Source organism: Aquarana catesbeiana, linkage group LG03 (assembly GCF_042186555.1).
Source record: "Aquarana catesbeiana isolate 2022-GZ linkage group LG03, ASM4218655v1, whole genome shotgun sequence".
Taxonomy (NCBI): domain Eukaryota; kingdom Metazoa; phylum Chordata; class Amphibia; order Anura; family Ranidae; genus Aquarana; species Aquarana catesbeiana.
In genome coordinates, this window is record NC_133326.1 from 682,527,722 (window position 1) to 682,555,635 (window position 27,914).

The 27,914-nt window shown below is 44.2% G+C and overlaps 1 protein-coding gene across 2 annotated transcripts in view; it reads right to left on the reverse strand.

The window, feature by feature from the left end:
- The window catches only part of LOC141133527 (protein mono-ADP-ribosyltransferase TIPARP-like), a 105,382-nt gene extending 90,035 nt beyond the window's left edge, over nt 1-15,347 (reverse strand). For both annotated transcript variants that reach the window (XM_073622957.1, XM_073622958.1), the window contains exon 1: nt 14,978-15,347. The gene's annotated coding sequence lies outside the window, so the exon portion shown is untranslated. The remainder of the gene's footprint in view (nt 1-14,977) is intronic.
- Between the last annotated feature and the right edge of the window lie 12,567 nt (nt 15,348-27,914).

Sequence of the window (27,914 nt, forward strand, 5' to 3'; positions counted from 1 at the left end):
GCAGAATTTTATGGGACTGTTTCTAGATTACATTTCTTCTGAATAGAAACATTTTACGGGACTGTTTCTAGATTACATTAGCTGTATGTGGTAATAATGGGGTGGCAGTTGATGATTTGAGATGATTGATAGGGATGACGATGTCTTTTAGCTGATGACACAAAGGTGTGTAATAGGGTGATATCCCTGGAGGTGTCTGTAACATGGAACACGATTTGGCATTGCTGGAAAATTGGTCAAAGCAGTGGAGACTGCAGTTCAATATTTCTAAATGTAAAATAAAACCTAGGGAAAAAGAATCCCCTGAGAGAGTACAACATTGGGGGTACAGTGTTAGCCAGCACTACAAAAGAAAAAAATTGGGGGTGCTTATTTCAGGTGACTGTAAAATGAGCAAACAGTGTGATCAGGCAGTGGGAAAAGTGAATAGGAAACTAGGATGCATCACTGGTGGGATCACCAGCAGGAGGAAGAAGGTCCTGATTCCTCTATATAGATCTTTATTTATTACTAGAGGGATCACCAGCAGAAGGAAGGAGGTCCCGATTCCTCTATATACATCTTAAGTTATCACTAGAGCAGGGGTGTCCAAACTTTTTTCAAAGAGGGCCAGATTTGATGAAGTGAACATGCGCGAGGGCCGACCATTTGCCTGACAATCTTTGAACCATTAAAATTCGGTCTGAGTGTGTTAGTTCGAGCACTAATACACTGCCCAACAAGAATTCTCTTGCCTTTGTGGCTGTGTGTGAGTAAAGAGATGAGCTCAGGCGTATTATTTGGATATACCGTATTTATTGGCGTATAACACGCACCTTCACTTTAAGAGGAAAGTTTCAGGAAAAAAACTTAAAATTTTAAATAAAGAACTGTGAAGCAAAATAAGGGTCAGTGCCCACCTGCAGACCCCCAATTGCCATTAATGCAGCACCCACCATTGCTAGGAATGCAGCACCCACCACTGCCAGGAATGCACCCACCATTGCCAGGAATGCAGCACTCACCATTGCCAGGAATGCAGCACCCAGCATTGCCAGGAATGCCCTCACTATTGCCAGGAATGCAGCACCCACCATTGCCAGGAATGCACTCACCATTGCCAGGAAAACAGCACCCACCATTACCAGGAATGCACTTACCATTGCCAGGAATGCAGCCCCACCATTGACAGGATTTGCACTCACCATTGCCAGGAATGCAGCACTCACCCTTGCCAGGAATGCACTCGCCATTGCCAGGAATGCAGCACCCACCATTGCCAGGAATGCACTCACCATTGCCAGGAATGCAGCACCCAGCATTGCCAGGAATGCCCTCACTATTGCCAGGAATGCAGCACCCACCATTGCCAGGAATGCACTCACCATTGCCAGGAATGCAGCACCCACCATTACCAGGAATGCACTTACCATTGCCAGGAATGCAGCCCCACCATTGACAGGATTTGCACACACCATTGACAGGATTTGCACTCAACATTGCCAGGAATGCAGCACTCACCATTGCCAGGAATGCAGCACTCACCCTTGCCAGGAATGCACTCGCCATTGCCAGGAATGCAGCACCCACCATTGCCAGGAATGCACTCACCATTGCCAGGAATGCAGCACCCACCATTGCCAGGAATGCACTTACCATTGCCAGGAATGCAGCCCCACCATTGACAGGATTTGCACACACCATTGCCAGGAATGCACTCACCATTGCCAGGAATGCAGCCCCACCATTGACAGGATTTGCACTCACCATTGCCAGGAATGCAGCACTCACCATTGTCAGGAATGCAGTACCCACCATGGCCAGGAATGTACTCACTATTACCATCAGTGCAGCCTTGGAGGGCACATGGAGGGGACAGGACGAGCGCCAAAGATATGCTACAGGAGAATCTCCTGTTTACACAGTGGCCTCTTTAAGAGAAAGTCCTGCCTCCTTTGAAGGACAGAACAGTCGTCCAATGGCAGCGCCAGAGGCTGCCGTGTAAACAGGAAATACTACTCCTGTGTGCACGGCACTCGTCCCGCCTCCTCCCTCCGAGGCAGCCAGCCTATATATCTTTTGTGGAGATTGTTGGGGCCCACAAAAGATATACATGTTTTTAGATAACCAGGAGGGCCGTTCAAAACCGGACCGCGGCCGCGATTGGCCCGCGGGCCGGACTTTGGACATGACTGCACTAGAGGCATCACCAGCAGGATGAAGGAGGTCCTGATTCCCCTCTATAGATCTTTAAAACACTAGAGGGATCACCAGCAGGATGAAGGAGGTCCTGATTCCTCTATATAGATCTTTGTATCACTAGAGGGATCACCAGCAGGATGAAGGAGGTCCTGATTCCTCTATATAGATCTTTGTATCACTAGAGGGATCACCAGCAGGAGGAAGGAGGTCCCGATTCCCCTATAAAGATCTTTAGTGAGACCTCATTTAGAATACTGTGTCCAGTTCTGGAGACCTCACTTACAGAAAGATATTAATAAGATAGAACAAGTCTAGAGACGGGTAACAAAAATGGTGAAAGGTGTGGGCGATAAAACGTATCGAGAGCGACTTCGAGAACTTAAGGGAAGGAAAGAAGGGAAAGGGGAGACATGATTGAAACCTTAAAATACATCAAGGGGGTGAACAAGGTTCAGGAGGGCAGTCTTTTCAATATGAAACCAAAATCAATAACACGGCGACATGACCTCAAACTGGAGGGACGTTCCAAATGAGTCTTTGAAAGTATTATTTTACTGAAAGTTGGTGATTTGAATAAACTACCAACAGAGGTAGTGAGACTCAACAGTAAACTGCTTCAAACATGCTTGGGATAAACATAGTCATACAACAAAGTTAATGAAAGAATAAATAAATAAAATAAAATAAAATAGGCAGACTCGGTGGACTACTCAGTCTTTTTCTGCTGTCACTTTTCTATGTTTCTATGTGAAAAAAGTGAAAAAACCATGCTATAGTTACAGGGATATTCCAGGAACATCCTTATTCTCCAAAAATAATCCATACACATCCACTACTTAACCACTTAACCACTTCCCAACCACCCTATAGCAGATTTACTGCTACAGGGTGGCCATTATGTGCAGAATCACACACATATATATATATATATATAATATAATATATATATATATATATATATATATATATATATATATATATATATATATAAAATATATATGTATATACACAAGATTCTGCATTTCCGCACAGGGGGCGAAGAGGGTATAAAATCCAGCTCATTCCTTAGTAAAAGCAGCACACGCTGTACACATAAACACTGGCTAGGCACACATTTAACCCTTTCATTGGCCTAGATGTTTAACTCCTTTCCAGGCAGTGTCAGTACAGTGACAGTGCATATTTTTAGCACTCATCGCTGTATTAGTGTCACTGATTCCCGCAACGTTTCAAAAGTGTCAGTTGGTGTCATCGCTGCAATATCCCAGTTCTGCTATAAGTCGCTGATTGCCACCATTGCTAGCATAAATTAATTAATAAATAAAAATTCCAGTATATATATCCCACAGTTAGTAGACGCTATAAATTTTGTGCAAACCAATCAATAGCAGGTACATTTCATGTATGGCGGACATGTCCTATTGCTCAGAAATTTTTTAGACCCATTTTGGACCAATGTATACTGCATTATTATTACACTCTATGGAAACTATATACATAAGAATCCCCTATGAAGCTTTTTTTGAATCATAAATCAGAAGATATTGAGAATATAAATTTGAATTTTCAAACCACCTGTTCATCTTTGCCAAAAAGACAATAGCCACATCTTGGGCCACCCAAAATATCAGAATCTCTAAGACCCCCTTTTACACTGGGGCGTTTTTCAGGCACTTTCAGCTGCTAAAACGAGCAGCGCTTTAGCTCTAACGCGGCCGCGGCCCCAGTGTGGAAGGGGTCTAAAGGAACAGCAAAAATATCCCAATCCATGGTTTTTGAAAAGTTGATCACTACACTCACCACAAAATGCCCCTATAAGAAAACATTTGGAAACCTTGGGCATTCTTTCCTCCAGGATTTCGATGGTCATGTCTTGCATCTACATCGATTGGTCTGTTGACTGCCTCCCCCCTCCGGCCATGTTTACCTACCTATCTTCCTTCCTTCCCCCCTTCCCTCTATGCTCTTCCTCTTTCCTACTCTTAATGGCATCCCAGTCTTAGTCTGTAGGGTTCAATGTTGAGTTGGCCCACCCTTTGCAGATATAACAGCTTCAACTCTTCTGGAAAGGCTGTCCACAAGGTTTAGGATGGGAATGTTTGACCATTCTTCAAGAAGCACATTTGTGCGGTCAGGCACTGATGTTGGGCGAGAAGGCCTGGCTCGCAGGTCCCAAAGGTGTTCTATCGGGTTGAGGCCAGGACACTGTGCAGGCCAATGAAGTTCCTCCACCCCAAACTTGCTCATCCATGTCTTTATGGACCTTGCTTTGTGCACTGGTCCAAATCATTTGGTGGAAGGGGGATTATGGTGTGCGGTTGTTTTTCCAGGGGTTGGACCTTGCTTTGTGCACTGATGTGTGCAGTCATGTTGGAACAGGAAGGGGCCATCCCCAAACTGTTCCCACAAAGTTGGGAGCATGAAATTGTCCAAAATGTCTTGGCATGCTGATGCCTTCATTGGAACTAAGGGGCCAAGGCCAACCCCACACCATAATCCCCCCTCCACCAAATGTTTTGGACCAGAATTAGAATGGAGATTGCGAGCCAGGCCTTCTCGTCCAACATCAGTGCCTGACCTCACAAATGCGCTTCTGGAAGAATGGTCAAACATTCCCATAGACACACTCCTAAACCTTGTGGACGGACTTCCCAGAAGAGTTGAAGCTGTTATAGCTGCAAAGGGTGGGCCAACTCAATATTAAACCCTACGGACTAAGACTGGGATGCCATTAAAGTTCATGTGTGTGTAAAGGCAGGTGTCAGAATACTTTTGGCAATATTGTGTAGATTAGGTAGGTCAAAACGACTTATACACAGGGACTTTTATACGATACCAATCAGCACATATGCCAATTATCATAAAATATTCAATTTACTACACAAAAGTTCATGTGAAAACGAAGAACGAAATACATATTAAAAACTATCAAATCTAATCAGACCTCCCAGCCACAGCCCAATATTTGTCTCAGGTTCAGGTAGGATAAAGTGGTTGTAAAGTCAGAAGGTTTTTTTATCCTAACGCATTTTAAGCATTAAGATGAAAAGCCTTCTCTGTGCAGCAGCCCCCCTAATACTTACCTGTTCCCCATCTCTATCCAGCGATGTTGTATGGGGTGTCTCGGCTGCCCGGGACTCTCCCTCCTCATTGGCTGTGCCACTGGCTCCCACTGCTGTCAAACAAAATCAGTGCGCCAATGAGAACAGAAAGGGGGCGGGGCCGGGCTGTGGCTCCGTGTCTGAATGGACACACAGAGCTGCGGCTCCCCCCCATAGCAAGCTACTTGCTGTGGGGGGCACGCAACAGGTGGGAGGGGCCAGGTGAGCCGAAGAGGGACCCGAGAAGAGGAGGATCTGGGCAATACCACTGCACAGGGCAGGTAAGTACAACATGTTTTTTTTTTTTAAGGAAACAAAAATAAAACAAGACTTTAGTATCACTTTAACCTTCACACAATAATATTAATAATAATATTTTTACATTGTCACAAGAGATCACACAATGGAGTTAAAGTGAGTCAGAGTGGTGGATAAATAGAGGAGCCGGTACATGGCGATGCCTCTGACTCATTTCATTGGAGGTTTGTCTCTCAAACAGGATGCCAACCAGTCTCCAATGGAGTGCCGCGAGCACTGGACCCAGTTTGCCCAGGATCAGGGTTATGCTTGTTATTTCATTTAGATTACATACTGTAGGTTCTCATACTATAAAGTTGTAGCAATTCTAAAGTTGATTGTACAAAGACCGTACGGTCAGATTGTAACATGTATGGTGACCCTTACAAAATTTTGTTGAAGTGGTTGCACCGGGGGAATGCCTGCCCCGAAGCCAGAGGCTTCACCCCCGGTACCCGTTTTTTTTAGTGCGGATGGTCGGCTTTCATGTGATAACAACTGATGCGGCTAAGCAGCCATTCGGCCTTTATTACAAGGAGCAGGAGGGGACGTCCGGCAGCCTTTCGCCACTCTGCCCAGGTCCCCGTCCCACCGGGAGGCCCGAGCGAACCAGCCGGAACGTCCACCAGCTGGCCTTAAAATGGAACAAAGCCAGAATCAGCTTCGATCGGGTCTCTGATGTAGTAACCCGGGACGTCACAACGTCACTTCCGGTTTACTCGGCAGCCAACGGTGGCGAATTAAAAAAATCCAAGGTACAGTGGAACCTCGGATTACGAGCATAATCCGTTCCAGGAGAATGCTTGTAATCCAAAGCACTCGCATATCAAAGCGAGTTTCCCCAGAGAAGTCGATGGAAATGAAGATAATTCGTTCCGCATTGACTTCTATTGCATGCAATGCTGCATGTGGCCAGAGGTGGGGGGGGGGCGCCGGAGAGACTCGGAAATACTTGGGGACAGCTCGGCTGAACTCGGAAAGCCGCGGAAAGGCTCAGAAACACTCGGAAACTGAGTATTTCCGCGTGTTTCCAAGTATTTTCGAGTGATTCCAAACGGCTCCGAACCGTTCCGAGTGTCACCGGCGCCCCCGCACCTCTGGCCAAATGCAGTACTGCACACCACATTAGCTTGAATTCTACTTGTTTTGCAAGACAACACGCGCAAACCGAGTCAGAACTAAAAAAAAAAAAAAAAGTTGCTCGTCTTTCAAAACGCTCGTTAACCGCGTTACTCGTTAGCCAAGGTTCCACTGTATTCAAAAATGCAGATTTTACCATTTTAAATACTTTGAAGTGCAGGGGGGGGGGGGGTTGGGGTTTAGACCCCCAGATCCCTCCATAAAGAGGACCTGTCACTGCCTATTACTGTCAAAAGGGATGTTTACATTCCTTGTGACAGTAATAAAAGTGATCTTAAGGAACAGTGTAAAGATAGTATAATATTAAAAAAAAATTATATAAAAAAAAAAAATAAAATAAAATTTGAAAGCACCCCCGTCCTCCACCAAAGAAAACACATACATAAGTCGCGCCCGCAAATGTAAACAGTTTTCAAATAACAGATGTGAGGTATTGCTGCGATCGTTAGAGCGAGAGCAACAATTCAAGCAAAAGACCTCCCTTGTAACTCTAAACTGGTGACTGTTAACATTTTTTACAGCATCGCCTATGGAGATTTTTATGTACCGTAATTTGACGCCATTCCACGAGTGCGTGCCATTTTAAAGCGTGACGTGTTAGGTATCTATTTGTTCAGCGTAACATCATCTTTCAAAATTTAAAAAAAAAAATTGGGCTAACCTAACTTTGTTTAGTTTTTTTTTTGTTTTTAATTCTGTGAAGTGTATTTTTCCCCTAAAAAAAATTGCGTTTGAAAGACCGCTGCGCAAATACAGTGTGACATAAAATTTTGCAACGACTGCAATTTTATTCTCTAGGGTCTTTGCTAAAAAAAAAAAAAAAAAGTATATATGATGTTTGGGGGTTCTAAGTAATTTTCTAGCAAAAAATACAACAAGTGTCAGAAATAGGCTTGGTCTTCAAGTGGTTAAATAAAAATAGTGAACAAGAAAATCTTGCCGTGACACGGCACCGAGACAGTTTTGTATATAGATACACTTCCGTTTCAGTTTAGACATGAGTGTACATTAAGCACTTGCTGAACGACGTACGAATATAAGAGCCCTTTCACACTGCCAGCGCCCGGGCATCGGCGGTAAAGCGCCGCTAGTATTAGAGGCGCATTACCGTTGTTTTTTCAGCGCTTTTTCGGGCGGTAGCGGGGCGCTTTTAACCTACGCTAGCGGGCGACTAAAGGGTTAAAAGCGCCGCTGCCCATTGATTTCAATAGGCAGGGGTGTATACACCGCTCCTAAAGCGCCTCAAAGATGCGGCTTGCAGGACTTTTTTTTTTTTGACGTCCTGCCAGCGCAGCGCCCCAGTGTGAAAGCACTCGGGCTTTCACACTGGGGCTGCAGATATGGCTTTTTTCAGGCGCTATTTTTAGCGCTAAAGCGCCGGAAGACCGCCTCTCGCGTGAAAGGGGTCTAAATGTTCTGTCAGCAACTGCTTATTACAAGATCGCATCTGCAGTTTTTTTTTCAGCCAGTGATCGGCTGTTTTTTTTTTTTAATCACTTCATTTTTTATTGTTGTTTTTTCATACAAACAACAGCAGAAACAACAAAAAACAAACAACCCCTGACACCTAATAAAAAACACATAAAAAAAAAAATCCTCTTGCGCCCGTACTCCTCTCCCTCCCCCGTTCCCCATTCCGCCCTCCAATTATATATCCAAAATATCAAGCCATCTTCTCCATATCTTTTTAAATTTCCCTGGGCATCCTCTATGCAGAAAAATATATTTTTCCTTAACTAGGGTTTCCCTTATTTGTATCTTCCATTCTGCTACTGTAGGTGGAAATGGTGATGTCCACTTTTGCGCTATACTATACTATACTATACTATACTATACTATACTATACTATACTATACTATACTATACCATACTATACCATACTATACTTTTGGCTGTTTTGTAAAAGTAATCCGAGTGGCTTTACAGCCACCCAATCACTTTAACAGTGAAGGGCTGCTCCCGCTGCCAGCTGTGGTGGGTCCTTGGCTCTTCCATTTCTCCGGGGAGCCTGGGACCACAGTAAGTGCCGGTTCACACAGGGGCGGCACGACTTGCAGGTCGCCTCAGCGAGGCGACCAGCAAACGACTTCCGAGGCGACTTGCAAAACGACTTCTGTATAGAAGTCTATGCAAGTCGCCCCAAGTCGCCCCCAAAGTAGTACAGGAACCTTTTTCTAAGTCGGAGCGACTTGCGTCGCTCCTATTAGAACGGTTCCTTAGCACAGAACGGGAGGCGACTTGTCAGGCGACTAGGTCGCCTGACAAGTCGCCCCTATGTGAACCGAGCCTCAGTGGCTGGGACAGCTCTCCACTAGGGTTGCCACCTGTCCGGGATTCACCCGGACAGTCCGGGTTTTGAATCATGTGTCCGGGTTTTCAGGTGGACTGAAACCCGGACACATTATTCATACTGGGCTGTAACCAAGATAGTCACACACACATATCTATTGTCATCCCGGTGCTGCGGGCAGCTGTCTGGGGGGCAGGTTTCGGCATCCCTGTGACAGGGTGATGATGTCATCAAGAGCAATTTGGCCACACCCACCATTCGCTGCAGCACGCTATGTGCACCGCATTACTACTTTTCTTGGGGCATTCAAAGGTGTTCCAGGTCACTAAAGTTTTCGGGTTTGGCTTGAAAAATGACTACATACGATGGATGAACATCCATTCTCCAATCTCTGTGACAAATGAACCTGGAAGTGATGGTTACTTTGTCACTTCCGGTTTCAGAGCTGTTACAACCAGGAAAGCAGCAAACCAAGCATGATCTGTGCTTGATTAGTTGCTTTAGAGACCGGGGGGGAGACATCAGCGGTCTGATATCTCAATAAAGAGGACTCGTCACTGCCCAAAGCTATCTCAAGAGGGCTTGTTAGCAATAAAGTTACATGAAAAAAAAAATTCAAAAAGTGTAAAAAAATTGAAATAAAATAAATAAAAATTATATAAAAAAATGTAAAATGTAAAAAATGTAAAATGTAAAAGCATCTCTCTCCCAGAGCATGCACACAAATGCAAACACACCGCAGTTGGTTCCCATTTCATAAGCATGCACAGCTTTAAGTCTTGACTTGTTTGGTATCTATTTAATCGATGCAATATCATATTTAATATTTTGCCAAAAAATGGGTATTATATTGTGTTTCGGTGTACTAAAATTCATTTTAGTTTTTTTTATTACTGAAACTTTGCAGTACATAACATTGTCCATAGGTGACGCTTTGAAAAGCCTTCCACAGGCTATTAGATCAGAGATAAATGCCGCACAAAAATAGTGTGAAATTAAAAAAAATTGCAAAAGCCACCATTTTATTCTTCAGGGCCTCTGATTTTTATATATGGCAGTGTTCATCAACCCTGTCCTCAGGGCCCACTAACAGGTCAGATTTTAAGTATTACCTTGGGGAGATGCAGACTAGAATACTGCAATCACTGAGCAGAAAATGATATCACCTGTGATGTATTTCAGTTATCTTGCAAACCTGGCCTGTTAGTGGGTCCTGAGGACAGGAGTTGATGACCACTGATATATGGGGTTTGGGTGGTTTAAGTAAAAAATAAATAAATAAAAAAATGCTGATTTTAACATGTGTATGGACATTTTAAAAACTGTCCCAGACCGCAAGTGGGTAAAGTATATCTAATAAGGCCCCATACACACTATTAGATTTTCTGCAGATTTTTGTCTTCAGATTTACCAAAACCATGTAGTACAAGGGCCTGCCTGATTACATACAAATTGAAACTCTTAAGGTTTGACCTCATATTACATGGTTTTGGTAAATCTGAAGACAAAAATCTGCAGAAAATTTAATAGCGTGTATGAGGCTTAAAGCCATTCTTTTTTTTTTTTTTTTTTTTTTGTGATTGGACAAAGCATGAGTTTGTCAGCAGGTTACATCCAATGATTTTGGCTTTATACTTGCTGAACGGCTGTGGCCAATTGCAGCACAAAAATCTGTGCGTTTGTACACACAACACCCAGATTCTAGCTGGATTTCTCGCTGCTTTCAGTTACTGTTCAGAACTGAAAGTAAGGAGAGACCCAGCAAGATCTGTAAAAAAAAAAGCAGCACATATACACTTGCATACAGTTGTTAGGCACCCAGTTAACCCCTTGATTGCCCTCCTAATCACTCAGCCAGTGTCATTAGTACAGTGTATAGTATTATCACTGATCACTGTATTAGTGTCACTAGCGAGGTCAGTGCCAGTTAGCGTCCCTCCCAGCCAGTGTCAAGCGCCAAATTGCCCTCCACACTATCATAGTCATACTCAATGACAGCGCACAGGCGCCGCCCATCTGTCGCGCCAACCCCCCCCCTATGAATAATGGATAGAGTCATGCATTGCCCGACACTATCCTTTGCCGTCGCTGCCACCCCTTATTCAGGCATCTGGCCCCTTTTTCGAATGCTGGGCGCCTGAATTCCAGCGGCGGGGGCGTTTTTTTTTTTTTTTAAGCACCCGATTAGAGCCATAGGCATTGCGCTCGCAGTCTACCCAGAGGTGTTAGAAAAGCAAATGAATATTTGCTTTTCTAACACTGAACCGCCTCTCCGCCAATCAGGGAGCGGGGGTCTAATACCCGTCACCTGATTGGCTGAAGGCACAGGTGCCCGTATTGGAAGCCTGGCAGAAGGAGAAGAGACGCATTGGAAGACACAGGAGCCGTCCCACAGCTCGCTGCCGTCACCGTTACTAAGATGGGGTAAGTGCCGGGCAGACAGCGGGCGGGTGGGGGCACAGTGGCAGCATTTGGTGGGCACAAGTGGCGGCATTTGATGGGCACAAGTGGCTGCATATAATGGGCACAAGTGGCTGCATATGATGGGCACAAGTAGCTGCATTTGATGGGCACAAGTGGCTGCATATGATGGGGGAACAAGTGGCTGCATTTGATGGGCACAGTGAGGCTATAATTGATGGGGTTTTTTTTTAGTATTTTTAGACATGTGCAATCCCTTTCGTAACGAATCAAAATTCGGCCGAATTTTGCATCTTTCGGACATTCAGATGCATGAATTCGACATGATTTGGTAATTCGTAAAAGACATATTGAAACAAAAGGTCAACTCAAAGTAAATCTTACAGTCCAATCAGCTGAATAATTCTGTGCTGGAGGTTGGATTTACTGGTAAAATGCATTCCTGAGAACTGAGTGAGAAGAGTATTGTATTGTATTTGAGCAGAGGAGAAGAGATATTGTCATTGTGTGTGTTAATAGATTCAATAAACAAACGACTTTCCAAACTACGAATCGTTATCACGAATCAATATACATACAAATATCAAATTTCAACTAATACGAAAGAAATTATAGTGGATGTAACGAATGAATTCGACATGATTCGAGATTCAGTATAACGAATATCGACACTCTACGAATCATAACAAATTATCCAAGAACGAATTAACGTAAAATAACAAATATAACAGAACGAAATTATGTATTTTACGAATGACAATGAACCAAAACTAAACGAAATTTCCCGTTGTGCACAAATCTAGTATTTTTCCGTTTGTTTGCGCCCCCCCCCCCCCCCCTCCCCCCAAAAAAAAACTTTTGAGCACCAGCCACCACTGGTCATACTATAAGTTGCTGATCACCACCATTACTAGTATAAGTGTCTGTTTATGAAAGAAAGAAAAGCCATGAGCCTACTGTGAAATATCTCCCTCCCAGATTCTCCAGCTCCAATCTGGGAGAGAAGCTGGTACGATTAGAGGAAGAAGACTTCTTTCTCCCTATAAGTAGTGCCTTGAAAAAGTATTCATACCCCTTGAAATTCTCCACATTTTGTCATGTTACAACCAAAAACATACATTTATTTTATTGGGATTTTATGTGATAGACCAACACAAAGTGGCACATAATTGTGAAGTGGAGGGAAAATTATAAATGGTTTTCAATTTTTTTTTACAAATAAATATGTGAAAAGTGTGGGGTGCATTTGTATTCAGCCCCCTTTTACTCCGATACCCCTAACTAAAATCTAGTGGAACCAATTGCCTTCAGAAGTCACCTAATTAGTAAACAGAGTCCACCTGTGTGTAATTTAATCTCAGTATAAATGCAGCTGTTCTGTGAAGCCCTCAGAGGTTTGTTAGAGAACCTTAGTGAACAAACAGCATCATGAAGGCCAAGGAACACACCAGACAGGTCAGGGATAAAGTTGTGGAGAAGATTACAGCGGGGTTAGGGTTTAAAAAAATATCTCAAGCTTTGAACATCTCACGGAGCACTGTTCAATCCATCATCCGAAAATGGAAAGAGTCAGGACTCTGTGCAGGCCAGTCTAGTTCCTCCACCCCAAACTCGTTCATCCATGTCTTTATGGACCTTGCTTTGTGCACTGGTCCAAATCATTTGGTGGATGGGGGGATTATGGTGTGGGGTTGTTTTTCAGAGGTTGGGCTTGGCCCCTTAGTTCCAGTGAAGGGAACTCTTGAGGCGTCAGCATTGTTGTGGAAATTTTTATTAATGTATGTTGTCAGATGTCTCTCAGTGTCAGTGTTGCTGTAATACGAGCGTATTTGCACATACAGACGGTGGAAGCCCATTGACTGCGGAAACCTTCCCGTGGACATGGCAGATCTGTTTGCTCTTTTAGGGATGTTCGTTTATGCCTCACCAAGAGACTGGCCACTTCATGGAAATAAAAATGAATGCATATAAAGTGCTGGTGTGCTTATGGATAAAACACAGCGCTGATACATTAAAAATAGTACTGGCAGACAATCTTTCCTCTAATATAAGAATGTGTTTTATCCATAAGCACACCAGCACTTTATATGCATTCATTTTTATTTGCAGCCTATGGGGTTTTCTGATATGAATCAGTCTTCTGACCGTTGTATCCAGTTCCCTGATTGGCACATTGCTTGTTACCATGTGTATCCTGAGGAAGTCCCGCCTATGGACGTAACGCGTACGGGGGGGGTCAGGAGTCACGCATGACGTCATCTTCTTTGATATTATCACACGCTTTTTCGCCGGTGTTCTGACGAGAAGTGTCCTCCTATCAGATAGTGTCTGAAGGAGATGCCGAAAGTGTCCGAAGTTGATCAGCTGACCATCAGCTGTACATGGCGCTTGGGCACTTGTTAGTGATGGCTTTGCAAGAGGGCCCCTCGCGGGCTCGCTTCGCTCGCCACGCTTCGGGCGCGGCCTCGCTGCGCTTGGCATCTATTTATTCTTACTCTATGTCCACTTGGATAGTAGGGAATGAACCTGGACACAGAGTAAGAATAAAAGCGCAGGCGCCATGTACAGCTGACGATCAGCTGTTGAACTTCGGAGACTTTCGGCTCTCGTTTGTCCTCTGTACTGCGCCTGCGCAGTACAGGGCGGACACTTTTGGATGGGGGACAGTTTTCGACAAGACACCGGCACTCGGATCTGAGTGCGACTGCATGTAAGTGTAATAGCTTTGTTTCAAATGCAATACATTTTTATACAGAGAGCACTAGATTTTGCTATTATCTCGTTGCATATCTGGTACCTTTTACCCACTGACTTGGATGAGCGCTGGATCCGTGGATCCCACTGCTAGGATTGCCTTAACGGATAAGTGATTCCTGCTATGTGTCCTGTTTCAGGTCGAATCGTTGAGGTGAGAGGCCATCCGTGTGTGGTGGAGAGATCACAGTCATTGGGTCAGAGATCCTTGTCTCCTTATGTGTGTGTCACCGGTTTTGCCTTCACTGTTTTTTTTATTTTAACAAACACCAACCGATTATGGACATTTATTAATTGCGCAGCACTGTCTAGATTTATATGTTTATTGGAGGTGTTGTTGGATTTGCCTTTAGTGTCTGCTAGCAGTTTATTGTTCTCGTGTCCTGTTTGTAGTCTGCGCTGAATATCTCTTTCATTATACATATTTCTACTTTAAACTGAATGGGTTGTTTTACAAGGTAAGGGTTCACATACACTAAAAAAAAAAAAAAAACAACCCTTCCCTACTCTATCCAAAATGAAAGGGATATGTTTTGCCTTTAGATAGACTTCAGACAGTGTGACGCAGAGCTGAACCCTCTCTCTCCTACCGTCCCTCTGGGTGCCCCGATCCTTCTACTGATGCCGATGTCTCCTCTAAGCCCACCTAATCACCCCCCTTCCCCTCTCCTGCCCACTACAGCAGACACATAGTAACGACTATACGGAAACCCGGAAATGAATATTTGAAGTTGTGGATAATTATGTTTCTCAACCTTAAATAATTTGTATTTAGGCAAAGCAGATGACTTACCAGAACGGAGGCAGCAGCAGCAGCAGCAGCAGAGACAGCAGCAGTCTGGCCACTTTTACTTTCACTTTTTACTTTATGTAAATGATTGTTATAAACGACACGCAGGGAAGTTCCAGAGATGAATCATAGGACACCGGGGCAGGGCACGGAACACGAGGACATTGAGTCATTGTACGGCACCATAAAACCCAAACAAGGAACAGCGCAGACCGGATCATGTCATGTGTCATGTGACCTCTGAGCTCCGATACATAGTTGCAATTGTCTTAAAAGTCAATGCAAACTTTGAATAGCATTTCGTTTGCTACAGCATCGCGCTGTGGTGTCATCAACAACTGCCATTTTTTTAACCCCTTCGCATCACATCTGCTGGCCCATTAACCACACCTCCCAACTTTTTGAGGTGGGAATGAGGGACACCCATCAGCAAAAGTATGCAGGCATAGGACACACCCCTTGCCACGCCCCCTTAAAAGGAGAATTGTACAAAAAAAAAAAAAGATTGGTTAAACCCACAAGTGTTTTTTTTTACCACTACTATTCCTTTATATTGGCTTTTGGAATTTATAAATGCAGCAATTTAGAAATCAGATGAAAGGTTTAGCGCTGGGAAACACTTTTTGATAGATAAAAAGTGAATTTTATATACATCTATATAGATCAGACCAAAATTAGGGACAAATGAGGAGGAATGAGGGACAGAGGGACATTGTTCCAAATCAGGGACAGTCCCTCGAAATCAGGGACAGTCCCTCGAAATCAGGGACAGTTGGGAGCTTTGCATTAACACACCTCCCAACTTTTTGAGATGGGAATGAGGGACACCTATTTGCAAGGCATAGGACACACCCCCTGCCGCGCCTCCCTTAAAGGAGAGTTATACCAAAAAAAAAACGATTTGTGAAACACAAGTACTTTTAGGACTACTATTCCTTTATATTGACTTTTGAAATATTCAAATACAGCAATTTAGAAATTGGAAGAAAGGTTTAGCACTGGCAAACACTTTTTGATAGATAAGTAGTGCATTTTATATACATCTATATAGATCAGACCAAAATTAGGGACAAATGAGGAGGAAAGAGGGACAGAGGGACTTTGTTTTCTGAATGAGAGACAGTCCCTCGAAATCAGGGACAGTCCCTCGAAATCAGAGACAGTCCCTCGAAATCAGAGACAGTCCCTCGAAATCAGGGACAGTCCCTCGAAATCAGGGACAGTACCTCGAAATCAGGGACAGTCCCTCGAAATCAGAGACAGTCCCTCGAAATCAGGGACAGTCCCTCGAAATCAGGGACAGTCCCTCGAAATCAGGGACAGTCCCTCGAAATCAGGGACAGTTTCTTGAAATCAGGGACAGTCCCTCGAAATCAGAGACATTCCCTCGAAATCAGAGACATTCCCTCGAAATCAGAGACATTCCCTCGAAATCAGAGACAGTCCCTCGAAATCAGGGACAGTCTCTCGAAATCAGGGACAGTCTCTCGAAATCAGGGACAGTCTCTCGAAATCAGAGACAGTCTCTCGAAATCAGAGACAGTCTCTCGAAATCAGAGACAGTCTCTCGAAATCAGAGACAGTCCCTCAAAATCAGAGACAGTCCCTCGAAATTAGAGACAGTCCCTCAAAATCAGAGACAGTCCCTCGAAATCAGGGACAAGCCCTCTAAATCAGAGACAGTCCCTCGAAATCAGGGACAGTTTCTTGAAATCAGACAGTCCCTCGAAATCAGGGACAGTCCCTTGAAATCAGAGACATTCCCTCGAAATCAGAGACAGTCCCTCGAAATCAGGGACAGTCTCTCGAAATCAGGGACAGTCTCTCGAAATCAGGGACAGTCTCTCGAAATCAGAGACAGTCCCTCGAAATCAAGGACAGGTGGGAGCTATGCATTAACACACCTCCCAACTTTTTGAGATGGGAATGAGGGACGCCTATTTGCAAAAGTAGGCAGGCATAGGACACACCCCCTGCCACGCCCCCTTAAAGGAGAATTATACCAAAAAAAAAAAAGATTTGTTAAACACAAGTACTTTTTTAGGTCTACTATTCCTTTATATTGACTTTTGAAATATTCAAATACAGCAATTTAGAAGGTTTAGCACTGGGAAACACTTTTTGATAGATAAGTAGTGCATTTTATATACAACTATATAGATCAGACCAAAATTAGGGACAAATGAGGAGGAAAGAGGGACAGAGGGACTTTGTTCCGAATGAGGGACAGTCCCTCGAAATCAGGGACATTCCCTGGAAATCAGGGACAGTCCCTCGAAATCAGAGACAGTCCCTCGAAATCAGGGACAGCCCCTAGAAATCAGGGACAGCCCCTTGAAATCAGGGACAGTCCCTCAAAATCAGGGACAGTCCCTCAAAATCAAAATGTGAACAAGGCCATTGCGGCTGAAACGCGTTAACCTCTACTGTACACTTATTTTTTTTTTTTAATGTAGATACAATAAGTTTGGACTGATTTAAAGAGCATGTATGGAGTTGAGGATTGTCTTTTATCTATTCATCAGATTGGCAGCTGAGCAACTGCACATCCTGCACCCGACAGCTCAGGAGGAGTCTCATTACCTTGGGGTAGTAGCACCTTTCTTTGTTGCTTATGGACAGTTGGGAGCTATTAAGTGGGCTTTAATGCCACAATGTAGGGAGCTCGTTCCACTGGCTGCTAAATCACAAGCCGCGAATGGAGACTTACTGTTGTACTTACTGTTTTTTCTGCATCTCAGTGCTGCTGTTCCCTTGCAGCTACTTCCTGGCTACATGCCCTGTAATTTAACCACTTCAGCCCCGGAAAGATTTGCAGCCTTAATGACCAGGCCATTTTTTTGCGATACGGCACTGCGTCGCTCTAACTGACAATTGCGCGGTCGTGCGACGTTGTACCCAAACAAAATTTGCGCCACTTTCAGCCGCTGTACATCACCACGGTCGCTTGTGCATTTAGAAGGGGCACCAAAGAACCCTTGCCCTCTCCATCTGTCCAGCGTATCACCGCTACTTCACTCCCAGTAACGGTAAGGGGGTCAATTGAGGAACCTTTGTTACCTTTGGTAACCACCGTATCTTCACACTGTATGAACTCTTGTACCATTTTGTTCATACCTCAATGTGTTTTTAGTGACCCGAACTGTAGCTATGTGTGCCGATTACATGCAGGACATCCCTTTAAGAAACTTCAGACCAGGCAAAGGCAAAGTTTGAAATGCTTTACTTGAATAATTAACATAATGACATATACAGACAACAGCCTAAAATAATGTGCAGTCTTTGCCTAACATTCCTAGTCCCGAACTTTAGGCTTGAGCCTGCCCCAGCATACCTGCACAAGAAAGAGTCCATATCTGGTTGATTCCATGGTGGCAGTGTCCAGGACTGGCATCCTCAGGGCAGAATGAAGTGCCGAGCAATCCCCCTAGGTAGCGGGAAGGCATGGCACTGGAAATCCAGACTCTGGTAACGTCAGTGAGAATTGCCAGGTCTTTCCTCTTAGTACAAGCCCCCTAAGTAAGCCAAAATCCTTAGTAAGACAGATCCTGCCCCCCCTTTAGAGTCCAGGCCTCACTCCCTTTTTACCCTTGAGGGGGGGGGGGGGGTCGGACCCAAGAAAAACTGCCAAGAAAAACCCAGGAAACACAATATACCCCAACCTTCCCAATCACTACCTGCCCACAAGTGTGAACAGCAGGCTTTTACCAAGAATTTGCAGAGCTTTCAGCAAGCTTTGTTGAAGCTTTAAGGCCCCTTCCTCTGCACTGGAATCCGCTTGCTCAGTGGGGTGGGGGATCTCTCCGCTGATCTACGCTGAGCAGGCCAATGACAGGTCCTATCAGCTCCGCAGAGCAGATACGGACACTGTCCTCTATGGGGAAATCGGATGGAAACAGACCGCCTGTCTATTTTCATCCAATCCGATAGACGGATGGAAAATAAGACCACCATCCATCTGGACTTTGTGGGCATACTTTGTTGCATACTTACCGAAGCCTGCTAGCAGCTTGTTTAAAGTGGTAATTAACATTCTCATTAGGATGTGCGCTCATTTGTTCAACATTTACAAACTGGAGCTGAATGGTACTTTAGGCTCGGTTCACACGTTTGCGAATTGGATGCGGGATCCCGGGTTCACACTATTGCGAATTGGCCATTGGCTCCCGCTGCTGTCAATCAAATCCAATGACGCGGGAGCCGGGGGGGGGTAGGGAGGGGGGCGAGTCCTGCTGTCTGCGCCAATGGACGCAGCAGGACACGGGAGCACGCCCACACGAGTGCGGCTCTCCAACGGGGCACTCGAGAAGAGGAGGAGCCAGGAGCGCCACTGAGGGGACCCCAGCAGAGGAGGATCGGGGCCACTCTGTGCAAAACCAACTGCACAGAGGAGAAAGTACGATATGTTTGTTTTGTTTTTTTTAAACAAACCTTAAGAGCCGGTTCACACAGGGGCGACTTGTCAGGCGACCTAGTCGCCTGACAAGTCGCCTCCCGTTCTGTACAATGGAACCGTTCTAATAGGAGCGACGCAAGTCGCTCCGACTTAGAAAAACGTTCCTGTACTTCTTTTGGGGCGACTTGCATAGACTTCTATACAGAAGTCGTTTTGCAAGTCGCCGTGGATGTTGTGTGCAGGTCGCCTCGGCGAGGCGACCTGCAAGTCGTGCCGCCCCTAGTGTGAACCGGGGCTTACATATCCTTGAAGGTTCTAGTTACCCCACTGATTCCGAGGATAGAAAATTGCACAGGGGGATTTCTGGAAAATCTTCTTGAAGGTGAACAATTTAAGCTGGCCACATAGATTTTTTTTTTTTTTTTTTTTTTTAGTTAAGCCTGCAAAACCTAACCAAGCCCTCAATCCACGTTGGATGGATGAACCTCCCGCTGCGGCTATTGTATTCTGACACCCAGCCTCCCAGCTGCCAAAATACCTGATCAGCGGCTGCAATTAACTGGAAGCAGCTGTCGTTCGGCCAGCAATATACCACCCAGCTCCTTTGATTTTTAATTGAGGGATATAGGGGTGTCAAGCAGCCACAAGGACCACTTACTGAGCGAGTTGGAACCAGACATATATTCGAATATTGCGCGCCCAGCTTTAGATGAGGTGCCTGCATTTGTTTCTTTTTTTATGATTTTCTTTCCTTTATTTTCACATGATGATCCCATCCTAGTGTGACCGCACTCACTCGCTGCAACATTGTCACCCTAAGGCTGGACTACAGAACACCACCACCACCACCACCACCACACACACACACCCACCCCTTATTTCTATACATGGGGAATGTTCACATAGCTGATCTGGGTACAATGTATGAGGGTAGCCTAAAAGTTCACAACCCAACAGGGGAAGGAGTGAACCTTTATCCCTGCACCAAGCCACTCTTCCAGATGTTCGGCGCTGAAAATGGCGCATGCACGCTAGATGGTTTTCATGGGGTGTTTGCAAACAGTTGGCACCCCCTGCAGCCAGCTTGGAAATGGAGAAAGTGGAAGAAAGGCTTGAAATGCTCCTTCAGTGGGCAAAGTGAGGGCGACAGTCTTCTGCACCCCAACTGCATCCCGGAAGACTGTCACCATCACTGCGGGACACTTCGACCCATCTTCTCACCCGTTCTCCAATTTGACTACAGGGGGGGGGCTGGTAACTGTTTGTAAACAGCCCATGAAAACCTTCTAGGGTGCACGCGCCATTTTCAGCGCTGAACATCTGGAAGAGTGGCTTGGTGTGGTGATAAAGTTTCATCTCTGTGCGGTCACTCCTTCCGCGTCGAGCCGTGAACTTTTCAGACGACCCTCATAACTGATAAGGATGCGGGAAAAGCAGATTGTACCGGTCAGGGTTGCACCGATATTGATGCCAATACTAAGCATTTACACGAGTATCGGTCCTCGTGCAAATGCTCAGATATCTGAAACAGATGCTTTCAGGCTCGGTTCTTTCATCTGTCAGCGGGATTCCCCCTCTGACAGCTGAAATGTAAAAGAAAAGAAAAAAAACACAGCAATTATTGTTTGTTATGGAGCGGGGCTACCGCATTCTTAATAACCGATGACTCATTCAGCTGTCAGTGGGGTTCCCCTGTTGACAGCTGAAGTGTAAACAAAGTCCCGGCAAAAAAAAAAAAAAAGCAGCCTGGCAATGTTTATCAGCAACATTGCTCAGCTGTTGAAACAGAAAAATGAAACTTTTTTTATTTATACATCTACAGACCAAAAGGGATGAACTTTGGTCTGCAGATGAAGTCAGTTTAAAACAACCTGCCAAGTAAAAAAAAAAAAAATTTTTATTAACCGGTTTCGGACAGCCTTCCGCACATTTACTGCGGCAAGGCGGCCCGGCTGCGCGAAACGACGTACCTGTACAAAGATTTCGTGCAGTAGCTCTGGGGGGCGAGCGGCGCCGGAGGCGCAATCACGTGCTGATTGGTCAGAGGGGGAGCCAATCTGTGGGTCCGGCAGACCCAATGTCCGCCACCCGCGATCATTCCCGGAAGAGGCAGAACGGCGGTCTGCCTATGTAAACAAGGCAGATCGCTGTTCTGTCAGAGGGAAAGAGAGAGATCTTATGTTTCTGCTAAGCAGGAACATGGATCTTTCTTTGCCCAGACAAACCATCCCCCACACAGTTAGAAAGCACCCCCTAGGGACACACTTAACGCTTTGATCGCTGTTATAGCGGCGTGCTTTTCGGGCGCTTTTAAAGCCTGAAAGCGGCCAAAGAAAGGGTTAAAAGCACCCATGTTGTGGCACTGCTGAAGTGCTTTGCAGGCGCTACTGCAGTGCTGGACATTAATTTCAATGGGGGGGGGGGGGGGGCGGTGCAGGCTTTCACGCTGGGGAGGCATGAGATGCGCTTTACAGGCACTATTTTTAGCGCTAAAACACCTGAAAAGTGCCCCAGTGTGAAAGGGGTCTAATAGTGTCACTGGTCCCCAAAAAAGTATCAGTAAGGTGTCCGATCTGTCTCCCGTAATGTAGCAGTCCCGCTAAAAATTGCTGATCGCCACCATTACTAGTAAATAAATAAAATATTATATATATATATATATATATATATACACATATACACATACACACATACACACATATCCCCCATCATCCCAATATACACTTAGAGATTTTTTTTTTTTACCAAAAACATGTAGCAGAATACATAATGGTCTAAATTGATTGAAGAAATTAGACTTTTCAAACATTTTTTTGGATATGTTTATTAACAGGAAGTAAAAAATATTGTTTTTTCAAAATTGTTGGTCTTTTTTTGTTTATAGCGCAAAAAAATAAAAACCGCAGGAGGTGATCAAATACCACCAAAAGAAAGATTTCTGGGGAAAAAAAAAAGAACATAAACTGTTATTTGGGTATAGCGTCGCATGACCGCGCAATTGAGAACATCCAATGACGAAACGTGTAAGCCGGGGCTACGCTTTCACGTCATATCCGTTATGGAAGTAGGGAGCCTGGAACGCATGCTGCGGACCAGCTCTTCCTACATATTAAACAGTGTAGTTCGCAGCTCTCCCACACATGTTGGTGGGAAGCTCTTGATTTTATTTACTTTTAATAAACTCAGTTTTAATTACTACAGTATGGGAGCCCCTTTTTCATTCATATGAGGACCCAACTGTGGAGTGACCTTTGGGCAGATGCTGACCGATGTGTTTAACCCCTGACTGTGTGGAGCCAGCAGCGGGAGCCCGATAGACCAACAGATGGGACACAGAGAGCTGATGAGGAGTTCCATCCACGGTTACCCACACATGCCCATAACCCCAGCAGGGGTTACTACATTTGGTGAGTGGGGACCTGACGGGGGGAGCACTACCAGTCACCTGATTTGCTGAGCACTGAAGTCACCTGAAGGAATATAACTGGCCACTTTGGAATTATACTTACCGTATATTATCATCTTTTGGGACTTGCACTTTGATTTTTCATTTTTTTTTTAATTATATTTTACGTTTAATTATATGGTAGGACAGTTAGCTACTTACATTTGTGTAACACGTATATGTTTTAGGTCTCAGTTTTTGACCCGATGGACACCTTTATATATATTTTTCTATTATGCGTATGTTAATTCTTGTTTGATCACTTATACATACCTGCTTTTATTTGCTTCACATGCACTGATTATTTGTTTAAGTACACTTGTGCGTAAATACGCTTAAATCCACCACTGGAGGGTACACATATACATATACTTAGTCCTCATAGGACAGGCACTCCCTGTTTTTCTTTGTAGACAGGGCACTTACCGACTACCTTCTCTCATACATACTTTGTTTAATAGGGTAGCGTCAACCACCCCACTTTTTTACCTTTACTCACCGTAAGTTCCCTTCGGAACCCAATAAGGGGGGGGGGGGGGGGGGCTGCAACCTGTTATCATCCTGAGCGCGGCACATACCACAAATTTAGAAAGTAAAAATTTTTTTTTTTTTTTTAATTATTGGTCTTTGTTTATAGCGCAAAAAAAAAAAAAAAAAAAAAACCGCAGGAGGTGATCAAATACCACCAAAAGAAAGATTTCTGGGGGAAAAAAAAAAAAAAAGGACATAAATTTTATTTGGGTATAGCATCGCACGACCACGCAATTGCCAGCAAAATTAACGCAGTGCCATATCTCAAAAAAAAAAAAATTGGCCTGGTCATGAAGGGGGTAAAACCTTCCGGGGCTGAAGTGGTTAAATTGTTCTTCCGTTTAACCCCTTATTAATGCTTAATTTACTCTAGTCAGCCTTATCAACTCCTTATTCTGCTTCTCCATTTAATTATTTTTTTCCTGTGGATTTTAGTTTTTTTTTTAACTTCTATTTTATAAACTAATAATAAATTCAAACTTTTTTTTTCCTTGTTCGTTAATATTTTTACACCTTTTAACATATTTACACATTGCACATTGAAAAAAAGCGCAACCTTTAAAAAAAAAAAAAAAAAATAGAAATTTCATTTGCAAATAACTTTTCAATGCTTTGTACTTTGACAGCTGAAGTATAAACAAAAAAGTTGTGGTAGGTATTTGGTACTCATACTAGTAAAACAAAAAAAACAAAAAAAAAATGGTATCAGTGCATCCCTAGTACAGGTAGTTATCGACTTACTGGATTTTTTGCAGGATCAATGGGTATTTCTTTGCATTCATGGAACAGATATAATATAATACTTTCAATGTTATATTTACCAGACGAAAGGGAGTCAATAAGAGGCGTTTATTCCTAAGGATTACATAAACTTTAACTGAACTTACTGCAGTAGCCTATAAGAGAACATGATACTTTTTATAGTATTGATCTAAAGCAGGGGCAGGGGTTAAAAAAAAACTATGGCCACATCCGGCTGAAAGAGACCCTCATATTCAGTGCACAGGATTCAAATATATTGGTCTCCTCTTCTTTTACGCATCAATAGACGCTCTCCCAGAACTGACAGCCAAGCTGTAGCAATCATTTGGCTATAGTGCGGTCAAACAAGTGGTTAAAAGCTGAATTCCAGGAATTCAGCAACTTTGCAAAAAAGGTGCAGGCACACTATGAGTTAAGTCCAATTAGGTGCAAGTCACCTCCAGGACTTCTCTATTACTTATATGTGACAGGTTTATTGCACCCACACAGGATACACTCAGGACTTTTGTGCTTTTTTTTCCTCAGGGGGAGAAAAAGCACACAGAGCAGCTATGCCTGCCCCTCCCCTCCTTCTGCCCATTCACAGAAGCCTTTGTATTTTGGGAATGAGTTCACATAATACAAAGGCTTCTGTGAATGGGTAGAAGGAGGGGAGGAGCGGGCATAGCGGTTCTAGCGACTCTTGAAGGAGCTCAGACCACAACGAGCAGCTTCAGAGCTCAGAAGATAACACAATAAACCTGTCAGATGTAAATAATAGAGAAGTTTACAAGGCAACAGGCACCTCAGTGGACTTCGCTCATAGAAAGGCTGGCCATATATTATACAATTTTCTTATTCAATTTTCTTTAGATGTACCATCAACTATGTTGTGCAAGGGCCTACCTGACTGCATACAAATTAAAAGTGTTTAGGTTTGACCTCCTATCGTATGGTTTTGGTAAATCTAAAAGGAAAAAAATTGTATATAGTATGGTTCAGCTTTAACTGCTTCCGAACAGCCCACCGCACATATAGTGGGCAGCCCGGCTGCGCAAAACAACGTACCGTTGTTTCCACCTCGGGGGTCTGGGGCACACGCCGCCGGCGACCCGCTCCCGCTGTGATTGGACAGAGCAGGAGCCAATCAGCAGGGCCGGCGGCTGCGGTGGCAGCTGGGATCCGCCGATCGTTCGCTGGAGAGGCAGACGGCGGTGTGCCTATGTAAACAAGGCAGCCCGTCGTTCTGTCAGCAAGGAAGAGAGATCTGTGTTCCTGCTACTCGGGAACACAGATGTCTCTCTTCCTTCAATCAGTCCATCCCCTACACAGTTAGAAAGCACTCCCTAGGAGCACACTTAGCCCTTTGATCACCCCTGTTTTCTAACCCTTTCCTTGTCAGTGTCATTTATACAGTAACAGTGCATTTTTTTAGCACCGTTCACTTTATTAGTGTCACTGGTCCCCAAAAAGTGTCACCTCATACCCAATTTGGCCGTCGCAATATCACAGACCCGCAAAAAAAAAAAAAAAAAAAAACGCTGATCGCCGCCATTACCAGTAGATTTATCCCATAATTTGCAGCCGCTATAACTTTTGCCAATCAATATACGCTTATTGGGGTTTTTTTTACCAAAAATATGTAGCAGAATACATATTGGCCAAAATTGATTATTTTTTAAAAATTTTTTTAGATGTGTTTTATAGCAGAAAGTAAAAAATATTTTTCTTCAATTGTCGCTCTTTTTTTGTTTGTAGAGTAAAAAATAAAAACCGCAGAGGTGATCAAATACCACCAAAAGAAAGCTCTATTTGTGGGAAAACAAGGACATACATTTTGTTTGGGTACAGCGTCGCACAACTGTCCGTTAATGCGCCGCAGTGCCGTATCGCAAAAAATGCCCTGGCCATTAAGGGGGTGAAACCTTCCAGGGCTGAAGTGGTTAAAGCAGACCTTTCATCGCAAATTAAAACAAATCTTCTGTTGTCCCAATCCCTCTCTTTTTGAAGAGCTATGCGAAGGTAATTGAAACTGCAACCTATTTTTTAGCCTAGGTTCACACTGACAGCGCTGAACTTGCATGATTTCATACCTGCATGTCAGTCCAACTTTGGGAGCGATTTCAGAGACATCTGTGCGGGTTCCTGTACAGATGCCAATTGAAATCGCACCCCAAAGTCGCCAAAAGTAGTGCTGAAACAGCTTTTGGGAATCGTGCGGCACCACAAAGTCGGACGGTGCCACTGCCGGCAATAGCCGCCCATTTGATATGTCAAATCACATCAACGTGAACCTTAAGGCTTAAAGCCTGATGTTTAGGTATGGCAATTTTTACATCCAGCTTGGACCAATGTAAAATATCTATGTGCCAAACCTGTGGAAGCTGGAGATCACTGTAGTAGTCCTCCTTGCTACTACAGTGGTCTCCGCTAGCTTCTGGGTCCCATGCCACCCTACTGCATTGTGAACATAGGAGGTCGTTTACCACAATTGCCATTCAGGGAACTTTTGGATTCATTTTGTAAAACTGGAGAGTGCAAAATCTGGTGCAGCCCTGCATAGAAACCAATCAGCTTCCAGGTTTTTTTAAATTTTTTTTTGTCAAAGCTTAGTTGAACAAGTTGAAGTTGGAAGCCGATTGGCTACCATGCACAGCGGCACCAGATTTTAGGCTGGATTCACTTTTATGCATTTTTAGTGCATTTTGCAGATTTGCACTGCAGAACGTGTTGCGTTGGAAAACCATGTTAAATGGACTGTAGTGCAAATCTACACAATCCAAAAAGCACTAAAAATGCATACCCCGTTTCCCCGAAAATAACACCTAGCATGATTGTCGGTGATGGCTCCAATATAAGCCCTACCCCCCAAATAAGCCCTAATTAAAGTCCTTGTAGGTCTTCTTTTCAGGGTAGGGCTTATTTTCGGGGAAACAGGGTAGGGCTTATTTTGGGAGGGTAGGGCTTATATCGCAGCCATCACCGCCAATCACGCTCGGTCTTATTTTCGGGGAAACAGGGTAGCTGTGAATCCAGCCTTACGTTTTCTCAATGAATGCAAAGCATTCTCTGATTGAACAAGGTGGATAGGTGGGGTGATGATGTCACACGATCCCCACCTCATTCATTCAGAGAACAGTTTGGCTTTCATTCAGAAAATGAGATGCGTCCTCTGCAATGGCGCCGGTGCGGAAAGAGCGATCTCCTGTGTTCGGCAAGCAGCTTTGCCAGATTGGCAAAATCTGGTGAGGTTGTGTGAAAAAAACAGTTCAAAATGCCAAAGCTGTTTTTGTTTTTTAAATATACAGTGGAACCTTAGTTTACAAGCATAATCATAATAAGCTTGTAATCCAAAGCACTCGCATATCAAAGCGAGTTTCCCCATAGTAGTCAATGAAAATAATTCATTCCGCATTGACTTCTATTACATGCAATACCGCATGTGGCCAGAGGTGGGGGGGGGCAATGGAGAGCCCGGAAATACTCCGTGACAGCTCGGCTGAACTTAGAAAGCCTCGGAAACACTTGGGAACAGAGTATTTCCGAGTATTTCTGAACGGCTCCAAACCGTCCCGAGTGTCCCCGGCGCCCCCGCACCTCTGTACCGCACCGCCCATTAGCTTGAATTCAGCTCGTTTTGCGAGGCAACACTCCCAAACTGAGTCAGAATTTTTTTTTTAAAAAGTTGCTCGTCTTTCAAAGCACTTGTTAACCGCGTTACTCGTAAACCAAGGTTCCACTGTATACAGTATAGATGTTGTTAAAGCACCCAACACACACAAAAAAAAAAAAAAAAAAAAAAAAAGACAGATCTCTCTCCAACAGAA